Here is a 12,112-nt window from a genome sequence, read left to right as displayed (position 1 = left end):
AATTTCTCCTTTGTTTTCAAAAAAAAAAAATTTCAAAAAAAAAATTAAAAATAAAAATAACAAAAATAAAAATGTTTTCAAAAAAAAAATATATTTTTCTTCAGGATTTTTAAGAATAAATTCTAGTGTTTCATAAAGCATGTTGAAGCCTGGCTGGCTGTAAAGCTACGACTGTAGGGCATGTTAGACGTGTCATGTCTGAGTTACATACTAAAGCTTGGCTGGCTATTAAGCCATGCCTGACCCTTTGATTGGAGCTTTAGAGTATAAGATTCCTGGAATTCATATTAAAAATTTTAGAATCCTTATTTTTCTTTTTCAAAATGATTTTCAAAAAAATTAAAAGAAAATACAAAAAAAATTCATAAAATCAAAAAAATAAAAAATATTTCATGTTTCTTGTTTGAGTCTTGAGTCAAGTTGAAAGTTTGGTGTCAATTGCATCTTTATCTTGCATTTTTTCGAAAAATTCATGCATTCATAGTGTTCTTCATGATCTTCAAGTTGTTCTTGGTAAGTCTTCTTGTTTGATCTTTGCATTTGCATGTTTTGTGTCTTTTCTTGTTTTTCATATGCATTCTTGGATTCTTAGTGTCTAAGCATTAAAGAATTCTAAGTTTGGTGTCTTGCATGTTTTCTTTGCATTAAAATTTTTTCAAAAATATGTTCTTGATGTTCATCATGATCTTCATAGTGTTCTTGGTGTTCATCTTGACATTCATAGCACTCTTGCATGCATTCATTGTTTTGATCTAAAAATTTCATGCATTGCATCATTTTTCTTGTTTTTCTCTCTCATCATAAAAATTCAAAAATCCAAAAAAAATATCTTTCCCTTTTTCTCTCTTAAAATTTCGAAAATTAGATTTGACTTTTTCAAAAATTTTTAAAATCTAGTTGTTTTTATGAGTCAAATCAAATTTTCAATTTAAAAAAATCTTGTCTTTTTCAAAATCTTTTTCAAAAAATCAAATCTTTTTTCAATTTTTTTTAGTTATTTTCGAAAATTTCAAAAATATTTTTCAAAAATCTTTTTCTTAATTTTACATCATATTTTCGAAAATAACAATAACAATTAATGTTTTGATTCAAAAATTTCAAGTTTGTTACTTGTTAAGAAAGATTCAAACTTTAAGTTCTAGAATCATATCTTGTGATTTCTTGTGAATCAAGTCATTAATTATGATTTTAAAAATCAAATCTTTTTCAAAACTAATTTCAATCATAGCTTTTCAAAAATATCTTCCTTATCTCATCTTTTTCAAAATATGATTTCAAAATATCTTTTCTAACTTCTTATCTTCTTATCTTTTCAAAATTGATTTTCAAATTTGTTTCAACTAACTAACTAACTTTTTGTTTGTTTCTTATCTTTTTCAAAACCACCTAACTAACTCTCTCTCTTTCTCTAATTTTCGAAAATATCTCCCTCTTTTTCAAAATTTCTTTTTAATTAAACTAATTATTTTATTTTTTATTTGAATTTTCGAAAAACTACCAACCCTTTTCAAAATTAATTTTCGAAAATTACTAACCCTCTTTCAAAAATTATTTTCGAAAATCCTCTTCCTCTCTCATCTTATTCTATTTATTTATTCATCTACTAATACTTCATCTTACCCAAATTCGAACCCTCTCTTCCATCTGTATTCGAATTTCTTCTTCTTCTTTTCTTCTACTCACACTGGGACCTCTATACTGTGGTAAAAAGGACCCCTATTATTATTATTTTTCTGTTCTCTCTTTTTCATATGAGCAAGAGCAAAGATAAGAATATTCTTGTTGAAGCAGATCCAGAACCTGAAAGGACTCTGAAAAGGAAACTAAGAGAAGCTAAAATACAACAATCTAGAGATAACCTTTCAGAAATTTTCGAACAAGAAGAGGAGATGGCAGCCGAAAATAATAATAATGCAAGGAGAATGCTTGGTGACTTTACTGCACCTAACTCCAATTTACATGGAAGAAGCATCTCCATTCCTGCCATTGGAGCAAACAATTTTGAGCTGAAACCTCAGCTAGTTTCTCTGATGCAGCAGAACTGCAAGTTTCATGGACTTTCATCTGAAGATCCTTTTCAGTTCTTAACTGAATTCTTGCAGATCTGTGATACTGTTAAGACTAATGGAGTAGATCCTGAAGTCTACAGGCTCATGCTTTTCCCATTTGCTGTAAGAGACAGAGCTAGAATCTGGTTAGACTCTCAACCCAAAGACAGCCTGAACTCTTGGGATAAGCTGGTCACGGCTTTCTTAGCCAAGTTCTTTCCTCCTCAAAAGCTGAGCAAGCTTAGAGTGGATGTCCAAACCTTCAAACAAAAAGATGGTGAATCCCTCTATGAAGCTTGGGAAAGATACAAACAGTTGACCAAAAAGTGTCCTTCTGACATGCTTTCAGAATGGACCATCCTGGATATATTCTACGATGGTTTATCTGAGTTATCAAAGATGTCATTGGATACTTCTGCAGGTGGATCCATTCACCTAAATAAAATGCCTGTAGAAGCTCAAGAACTCATTGACATGGTTGCTAATAACCAGTTCATGTACACTTCTGAGAGGAATCCTGTAAGTAATGGGACGCCTATGAAGAAGGGAGTTCTTGAAGTTGATACTCTGAATGCCATATTGGCTCAGAACAAAATATTGACTCAGCAAGTCAATATGATTTCTCAGAGTCTGAATGGAATGCAAGCTGCATCCAACAGTACTCAAGAGGCTTCTTATGCAGAAGAAGCTTATGATCCTGAAAACCCTGCAATAGCAGAGGTGAATTACTTAGGTGAACCTTATGGAAACACCTATAACTCATCATGGATAAATCATCCAAATTTCTCATGGAAGGATCAAAAGCCTCAACAAGGCTTTAATAATGGTAGAAGAAACAGGTTTAGCAATAGCAAGCCTTTTCCATCATCCACTCAGCAACAGACATAGAATTCTGAGCAGAATCCATCTAGCTTAGCAAACTTAGTCTCTGATCTATCTAAGGCCACTGTGAGTTTCATGAATGAAACAAGGTCTTCCATTAGAAATTTGGAAGCACAAGTGGGCCAGCTGAGTAAAAGGATCACTGAAATCCCTCCTAGTACTCTCCCAAGCAATACAGAAGAGAATCCAAAAGGAGAGTGCAAGGCCATTGACATATGCACCATGGCCGAACCTGTAAGGGAAGGAGAGGACGTGAATCCCAAGGGGGAAGACCTCCTGGGACGTCCAGTGATCAATAAGGAGCTTCCCTCTGAGGAACCAAAGGACTCTGAGGCTCATCTAGAGACCATAGAGATTCCATTAAACCTCCTTATGCCATTCATGAGCTCTGATGAGTATTCCTCTTCTGAAGAGAATGAGGATGTTACTGAAGAGCAAGCTGCCAAGTTTCTTGGTGCAATCATGAAGCTGAATGCCAAATTATTTGGTATTGAAACTTGGGAAGATGAACCTCCCTTGTTCATCAATGAACTAAGTGATCTGGATCAACTGACATTGCCTCAGAAGAGACAGGATCCTGGAAAGTTCATAATACCTTGTACCATAGGCACCATGATCTTTAAGGCTCTGTGTGACCTTGGTTCAGGAATAAACCTCATTCCCCTCTCTGTAATAGAGAAACTGGGAATCTATGGGGTACAAGCTGCTAAAATCTCATTAGAGATGGCAGACAATTCAAGAAAACAGGCTTATGGACAAGTAGAGGACGTGTTAGTAAAGGTTGAAGGCCTTTACATCCCTGCTGATTTCATAGTCCTGGATACTGGAAAGGAAGAGGATGAATCCATCATCCTAGGAAGACCTTTCCTAGCCACAGCAAGAGCTGTGATTGATGTGGACAGAGGAGAATTGATCCTTCAATTAAATAAAGACAACCTTGTGTTTACAACTCAAGGATCTCTCTCTGCATCCATGGAGAGGAAGCATAAAGAGCTTCTCTCAAAGCAGAGTCAAACAAAGCCCCCACAGTCAAACTCTAAGTTTGGTGTTGGGAGGCCACAACCAAACTCTAAGTTTGGTGTTGAACTCCCATATCTAAACTCTAAGTTTGGTGTTGGGGAGTCTTAACAAAGCTCTGCACATCTGTGAGGCTCCATGAGAGCCCACTGTCAAGCTATTGACATTAAAGAAGCGCTTGTTGGGAGGCAACCCAATTTTTATCTAACTATATTTTTCTTGGTTATATGTCTTTATAGGTTCATGATCATGTGGAGTCACAAAATAAATATAAAAATTGAAAACGGAATCAAAAACAGCAGAAGAAAAATCACACCCTGGAGGAAGCATCTGCCTGGCGTTCAACGCCAGAACAGAGCATGGTTCTGGCGTTCAACGCCAGAAATGGGCAGTATCTGGGCGTTGAACGCCCAAAATGGGCATCATCTGGGCGCTGAACGCCAGAATTGCACCCTGGAAAGGAGCTGACGCTGAACGCCCAGAACAAGCATGGTTCTGGCGTTCAACGCCAGAAATGGGCAACAAATAGGCGTTGAACGCCCAAAATGGGCACCAACCTAGCGCTGAACGCCCAGAGTTGTGTGCAAAGGCATTTTGCATGCCTAATGGGTGCAGGGATGTAAATCCTTGATACCTCAGGATCTGTGGACACCACAGGATCATCTCAGGATCTGTGAATCTCACAGGATCCCCACCCACCTCACCCTCTCTCTCTCCATTCATGGTCATCCCTTCTGTTTTCTATTCACCACTCACATCCATACACATATCCCTCCATCTCCTCCATATCTTCTTCTTCTTCTTCTATTCTTTCTTCTTTTGCTCAAGGGCGAGCAACATTCTAAGTTTGGTGTGGTAAAAGCATAAGCTTTTTGTTTTTCATTACCATTAATGGCACCTAAGACCGGAGAAACCTCTAGAAAAGGGGAAGGAAAGACAAAGGCTTCCACCTCCGAGTCATGGGAGATGGAAAGATTCATCTCAAGGGTCTATAGCTCAGTGGTAGAACATGTGGCTGCAAATTAAGAGATCCCTGAGATACCTCAGGGGATGCACTTCCCTCCACATAAATATTGGGAGCAAATCAACACCTCCCTAGGAGAATTAAGTTCCAACATGGGACAATTAAGGGTGGAACATCAAGAGCACTCCATCATCCTTCATGAAATTAGAGAAGATCAAAAAGCAATGAGGGAGGAGCAACAAAGACAAGGAAGAGACATAGAAGAGCTCAAGGACATCATTGGTTCCTCAAGAAGGAAACGTCACCATCACTAAGGTGGATTCATTCCTTGTTCTTATTTCTTCTGTTTTTCGTTTTCTATGTTATGTGCTTATCTATGTTTGTGTCTTATTACATGATCATTAGTAGTTAGTAACTATGTCTTAAAGTTATGAATGTCCTATGAATCCATCACCTCTCTTAAATGAAAAATGTTTTAATTCAAAAGAACAAGAAGTACATGAGTTTCGAATTTATCCTTGAACTTAGTTTAATTATATTGATGTGGTGACAATGCTTCTTGTTTTCTGAATGAATGCTTGAACAGTGCATATGTCTTTTGAAGTTGTTGTTCATGAATGTTAAATATGTTGGCTCTTGAAAGAATGATGACAAGGAGACATGTTATTTGATAATCTGAAAAATCATAAAAATGATTCTTGAAGCAAGAAAAAGCAGCAAAGAACAAAGCTTGCAGAAAAAAAAAAGAAAAAAGAAAAAAAAATAGTGAAAAAAAAAAATAGAAAGAAAAAGAAAAAGCAAGCAGAAAAAGCCAAAAGCTCTTAAAACCAAGAGGCAAGAGCAAAAAGCCAGTAAACCTTAAAACCAAAAGGCAAGGGCAATAAAAAGGATCCCAAGGCTTTGAGCATCAGTGGATAGGAGGGCCTAAAGGAATAAAATCCTGGCCTAAGCGACTAAACCAAGCTATCCCTAACCATGTGCTTGTGGCGTGAAGGTGTCAAGTGAAAACTTGAGACTGAGCGGTTAAAGTCAAGGTCCAAAGCAAAAAAAGAGTGTGCTTAAGAACCCTGGACACCTCTAATTGGGGACTTTAGCAAAGCTGAGTCACAACCTGAAAAGGTTCACCCAATAATGTGTCTGTGGCATTTATGTATCCGGTGGTAATACTGGAAAACAAAGTGCTTAGGGCCACGGCCAAGACTCATAAAATAGCTGTGTTCAAGAATCATCATACTGAACTAGGAGAGTCAATAACACTATCTAAACTTTGAGTTCCTATAGATGCCAATCATTCTGAACTTCAATGGATGAAGTGAGATGCCAAAACTATTCAAGAGGCAAAAAGCTTTAAGTCCCGCTCATATGATTGAAGCTCTGTTTTATTGATAGTTTGGAATTTATAGTATATTCTCTTCTTTTTATCCTATTTGATTTTCAGTTGCTTGGGGACAAGCAACAATTTAAGTTTGGTGTTGTGATGAGCGGATAATTTATACGCTTTTTGGCATTGTTTTTAGTATGTTTTTAGTAGAATCTAGTTACTTTTAGGGATGTTTTCATTAGTTTTTATGTTAAATTCACATTTCTTGACTTTACTATGAGTTTGTGTGTTTTTCTTTGATTTCAGGTATTTTCTGACTGAAATTGAGGGACTTGAGCAAAAATCAGATTCAGAGGTTGAAGAAGGACTGCTGATGCTGTTGGATTCTGACCTCCATGCACTCAAATTGGATATTCTGGAGCTACAGAACTCAAAATGGCGCGCTTCCAATTGCTTTGGAAAGTAGACATCCAGGGCTTTCCAGCAATGTATAATAGTCCATACTTTGCCCAAGTTTAGACGACGCAAACTGGCGTTCAACGCCAGCTCTCTGCCCAATTCTGGCATCCAGCGCCAGAAACAAGCTGCAAAGTGGAGTTCAACGCCCAAACTGGCACAAAAGCTGGCGTTCAACTCCAAGAATGACCCCTACACGTGAAACACTCAAGCTCAGCCCAAGCACACACCAAGTGGGCCCCGGAAGTGGATTTATGCATCAATTACTTACTTCTGTAAACCCTAGTGACTAGTTTATTATAAATAGAACTTTTTATCATTGTATTCACAGTCTTGGTTACTCCGGTTCCCCTCTGGGGCCGAGACCAATGAACTCCATTATCTCTTATGTATTTTCAACGGTAGAGTTTCTACATTCCATAGATTAAGGTGTGGAGCTCTGCTGTTCCTCAAAGGTTAATGCAAAGTACTACTGTTTTCTATTCAATTCATCTTATTTCGCTTCTAAGATATTCATTCGCACTTCAACCTGAATGTGATGAACGTGACAATCTTCATCATTCCCTATGAACGCGTGCCTGACAACCACTTCCGTTCTACATTAGATTGAATGAGTATCTCTTAGATCTCTTAATCGGAATCTTCGTGGTGTAAGCTAGAATGATGGCGGCATTCAAGAGAATCCGGAAAGTCTAAACCTTGTCTGTGGTATTCCAAGTAGGATTCAATGACTGAATGACTGTGACGAGCTTCAAACTCGTGATTGCTGGGCGTAGTGACAGACGCAAAAGGATAGTAAATCCTATTCCAGCATGATCGAGAACCGACAGATGAATAGCCGTGCCGTGACAGGGTGCGTTGACCATTTTCACTGAGAGGATAGGATGTAACCATTGACAAGGGTGATGCCTCCAGATGATTAGCCGTGCCGTGACAGGTGATGACAAGTCATCTTAGCCTAGTTTCACTAGCCTTTTTCTTTTGTTTTCAATTGAATTATGCACTTTCTTGAGCCATAAGCAAGCCAATTGGGTAAATTTTCATGTCTCCTTTGATTTAATCAACCATGTATGAATTAATGCAATTTCATGAGGTTTTAGACTATAATTGTCACATATTATGAAAGAATGAATATCTCATGATTTTGAGCATAGCTTTGATGTGTTTGGTTGATTAATGATAGGTGAAGAAAGCTTGGAGAAAGGTTGAAGCAAGAAGGAATGGCTAGGAGGAAGAGAGGACAAAAAGTTTGAGCAAAAGTTTTCCTCAAACTTTAGCTCAAACTTTTGGAATAAGTGAAAATGAACCAGGGAGCAAAAAGTTGGACCAAAAGTTTGCCTCAAACTTTTGTGCAAACTTTTGGGCAAAAAGCTTGAGCAAAAGTTTGCCTCAAACTTTTTGGCAAACTTTTGGCATCACAAATCAACACCCTGGAGAGCAAAAGTTTGCGCCAACGTTTGCCTCAAACTTTTTGGCAAACGTTGGCGCCATGAACAACACACCCTGGAGAGCAAACGTTTGCGCCAACGTTTGCCTCAAACTTTTTGGCAAACATTGGTGCCATGAGTGTGCAAGGGGAGGCCAACGTTTGAGCAAAAGTTTGACCCCAAACTTTGGCTCAAACGTTGGTAGCAGCAAAATAGGGTGGCTGATGTGAAAAGTTTGAGTAAAAGTTTGCCTCAAACTTTTACTCAAAGTTTTGCTCAAGCTTTCATGATTCCAAACCCGGTTCACTTCGATTCTTCTCCAAACTCCAAGAGCAATCAACCAAGGCCTCTATCAACCCAATTCCATCAAGAGCAAAGGCCCAATTGAAGGCTTGAAGACTATTTGAAGAAAGTGTATAAATAGCATAGGATTTAAGTTTTTAGGAGAGCTTTTTCTTTTAGTTTTCATAGAGAGTTTTCGGAGAGCTTTTGGTGTGGAGTGAATTTTAATTTCTAAGTCTCGGGGAAGGAGAATTGAATTCCCTTCCTCTTTGTTTTCTTGCTTTCAATTTCAATTACAATTGTCTTGGATCTTGGGTTGGAGAATTGAAGGAACTCTGTTTCAATCTCATCCTGAGACCTCTCTGTTTCTTTACTGCACAATTGAATTTAAATTTCTGTTAATTGCTTCTTCATCTACTTTCTCTGCAATTTACATTTCCTTTGCAATTGTTCTTGTTGGATCTAGGAAGGCATTGAGATCTAGACTTGGTTATCTAGTCTCTTGGGTCCTGAGATCTGAATTATCATTTTACATTCTCTGTTTACTGCTTTCAAGCTCATTTACATTCCTGTTTCAAGATCCAATTCAATCCAATTCATCTTCCACTCTTATATTTGTTGCAATTTTACTTTTCCTTGTTTAATTTCTGCAAATCCAATTCCCAATTCCCTTTACAATTCAAGCCATTTACATTTCTTGCACTTTATGATTCTGCAATTTACATTTCTTGCGTTCTAAGTTTCTGCCATTTAATTTCTTGTTCTTTAAGATTCAGCACTTTAAATTTCAGTTCTCTTTAATTTCATGCACTTTACCCATTCCCTTTACTTTCTATGCAATTTAAATTCTGCAAATCACAAATCTCTCAACCAAATCTTGATTCACTTGACTAAATCAACCACTAAACTAAAATTGCTCAATCCTTCAATCCCTGTGGGATCGACCTCACTCCCGTGAGTTTTTATTACTTGATGCAACCCGGTACACTTGCCGGTGAGTTTTGTGTCGGATCGTTTTCCGCACATCAAGTTTTTGGCGCCGTTGCCGGGGATTGATTAGATTGACAATGATTAAGTGAAGTGGTGATCTAGATCTAGCATTTTTATTTTCTGTTTCTCTAATTTTTGACTAACACGCTAACTGTTTGAAATTTTGCTTAAACTAAACTTCGTTCTAGCAATAGACTGAAGAGTTACTGGTGGTGTTTCTTGTGTTTTGTTTGTATGTCAGGTACAGGGAGATCCATTCCTGTTTTATCTGAAACTAACCAGAGAACTCTTAGAAGGTTGAGAAGAGCTGAAAGAGGGAAAAATATTGTGGAGAGGAAGAATCTGAGGAAGAATATCACGAAATGGAAGGAGATCCATCTAATCCAGGAGGAGGGGTTAACAATAACCCACAGCAGAGGAGAGTATTGGCCTCCTATACCTTTGCAAATGCTAGACATTGTGGAAGCAGCATTCTCACCCCTAATGTCAATGCAAATAACTTTGAATTGAAGCCACAACTCATTACATTGGTCCAAAACAACTGCTCGTTTGGGGGAGGACCATTGGAGGATCCAAATCAACATCTATCTACCTTCTTAAGGATTTGTGACACTGTCAAGTCCAATGGCGTGAATCCTGAAACTTACAAGCTTCTGCTGTTCCCGTTCTCATTAAGGGACAAGGCCGCACAATGGCTTGAAACTTTTCCTCAAGGAAGCATCACTAGTTGGGATGACTTGATAACTAAATTTCTAGCCAAATTCTATCCACCGCAAAGAGTCATCAGGCTGAAGACTGAGGTGCAAACATTCACGCAATTGGATGCTAAAAATCTGTATGAAGCATGGGAGCAAGGCTCTACTGAGGAAATGTCCACCAGAAATGTTCACTGAGTGGGACAAGCTACAGAACTTCTATGAAGGACTCACTCTAAAGGCTCAAGAATCACTTGACCACTCAGCTGGAGGATCATTGCAACTGATGAAAATAGCAGAAGAAGCTCAAAATCTCATTAATATGGTGGCTAACAACCAATATTTCTTTGCTCATCAAAGAAACCGCCAACCATCACAAAGGAGAGGAGTAATGGAGCTAGAAGGAGTGGACTCAATCTTGGCTCAAAACAAGATGATGCAGCAGCAAATTCAACAACAATTTGAGCAAATGGCCAAGAGGATTGATAGCCTCCAAGTTGCAGTGGTTAACACAAGCCAACCATCATCCACATGGGGGCGAAATGAAGAAACTCAAGAAGAACAACAATAAGAGCAAGTACAGTATATGCACAACCAAGGACCAAATGAAGTGTATGGTGATACATACAATCCATCCTGGAAGAACCACCCAAACCTCAGATGGGGAGATAATCACACCCAAAACCAACAACCATGGTAGAGGAACTCAAACCAAAACAACCCAAGAAGCCACCAAAACCACAACCAGCAGCAAACTAACCAGAATCCCTATAGAAAACCACAAAACAACTACCCCAACCCCAACCAGTACCAATCCAATAACCAATCCACCAACCAAAATGCCTACCATCTACCACCCACATCTCACAACCCACCACAAGCATCACCTGAATCTCAAAGACTCACTAACTTGGAGACCTTGATAGACAAAATGTTGAAACACCAGGAAATGACAACCAAGAACCATGAAGCCTCCATAAAGAGCCTAGAGAGGCAAATTGGGCAAATCTCCAAACAGATTTCTGTTGAGAGACCTTCAAGCTCACTGCCGAGTGACATAATCCCAAATCCTAAGGAAGAATGCAAGGCAATACAATTAAGGAGTGGCAGAACATTGATGAGCAACAATGACACTACAAAGAAGCAAGCAGAGAGCAGCAAAAGGCCAATAGAAGATGAGGAGCAAACAAAGGCAGATGAAGCCAAGGATCAAGTTGTGATGCCAAACAAGAGCATTAAGAAACTCAAAGAGAAGGACAACCAACCACACGGTTCACAAGAAGTAACTCAGGGACAGCAACAAATAGGAAAGAGCATCACACCTCCACTGCCATATCCCCAGAGGTTCAACAAAGAAACTAAGGACCAACATTTTCATAAGTTCCTTGAGACTTTCAAAAAGCTGGAAATCAATATTCCCTTTGCTGAAGCACTTGAGCAAATGCCTCTGTATGCCAAGTTTTTGAAGGAGCTTATCAATAAGAAAAGAAGTTGGCTTGCGAAGGAAACCGTGTTACTCACCGAGGAATGCAGTGCTTTGATTCAAAGGAGCATTCCACCAAAACTCAAGGATCCAGGAAGCTTTGTAGTCTCATGCACCATTGGCAGAATAATTCTCAACAAAGCTCTCTATGACCTTGGTGCCAGCATCAACTTAATGCCTCTCTCAATGATGAGAAAACTTGCTATAGAAGAGCTTAAACCCACCAGGATGTCATTGGTCATGGCTGACAGATCAATCAAAACACCTACTGGAATTGTGGAGAATCTGTTGGTGAAGGTTGGGGAGTTTATTTTCCCAGTAGATTTTGTGATTTTGGATACTGAAGAGGAAGGAAACAATTCAATCATTTTGGGAAGGCCATTTCTAGCCACAGCAAGAGCCACTATTGATGTAGAAAAAGGAAAAATGATCTTCAGGGTCCACAATGAACAAATGGTCATAAACGTCTTCAAGTCAATGCAACACATTCCCGAGCAAGAGGATTATGTGAGAGTGGATATGATAGAGAGTTTGGTGGAAGAAATGC

The 12,112-nt window shown here is 38.5% G+C and overlaps 1 non-coding gene across 1 annotated transcript; it reads right to left on the bottom strand.

Moving 5' to 3' along the window:
• Positions 1 to 2,285: 2,285 nt before the first annotated feature.
• LOC148561455 (small nucleolar RNA R71) lies at positions 2,286 to 2,393 on the bottom strand. The gene has a single exon (XR_015887151.1). It is a non-coding gene; the product is annotated as a small nucleolar RNA R71 (small nucleolar RNA).
• Positions 2,394 to 12,112: the final 9,719 nt, after the last annotated feature.

Source organism: Arachis ipaensis, chromosome B6 (genome assembly GCF_059453495.1).
Source record: "Arachis ipaensis isolate K30076 ecotype BB chromosome B6, ASM5945349v1, whole genome shotgun sequence".
In the NCBI taxonomy this organism is placed as follows: domain Eukaryota; kingdom Viridiplantae; phylum Streptophyta; class Magnoliopsida; order Fabales; family Fabaceae; genus Arachis; species Arachis ipaensis.
Note: the sequence above shows the minus strand (reverse complement) of the source record. Positions and strands in the feature narration are given on the sequence as shown.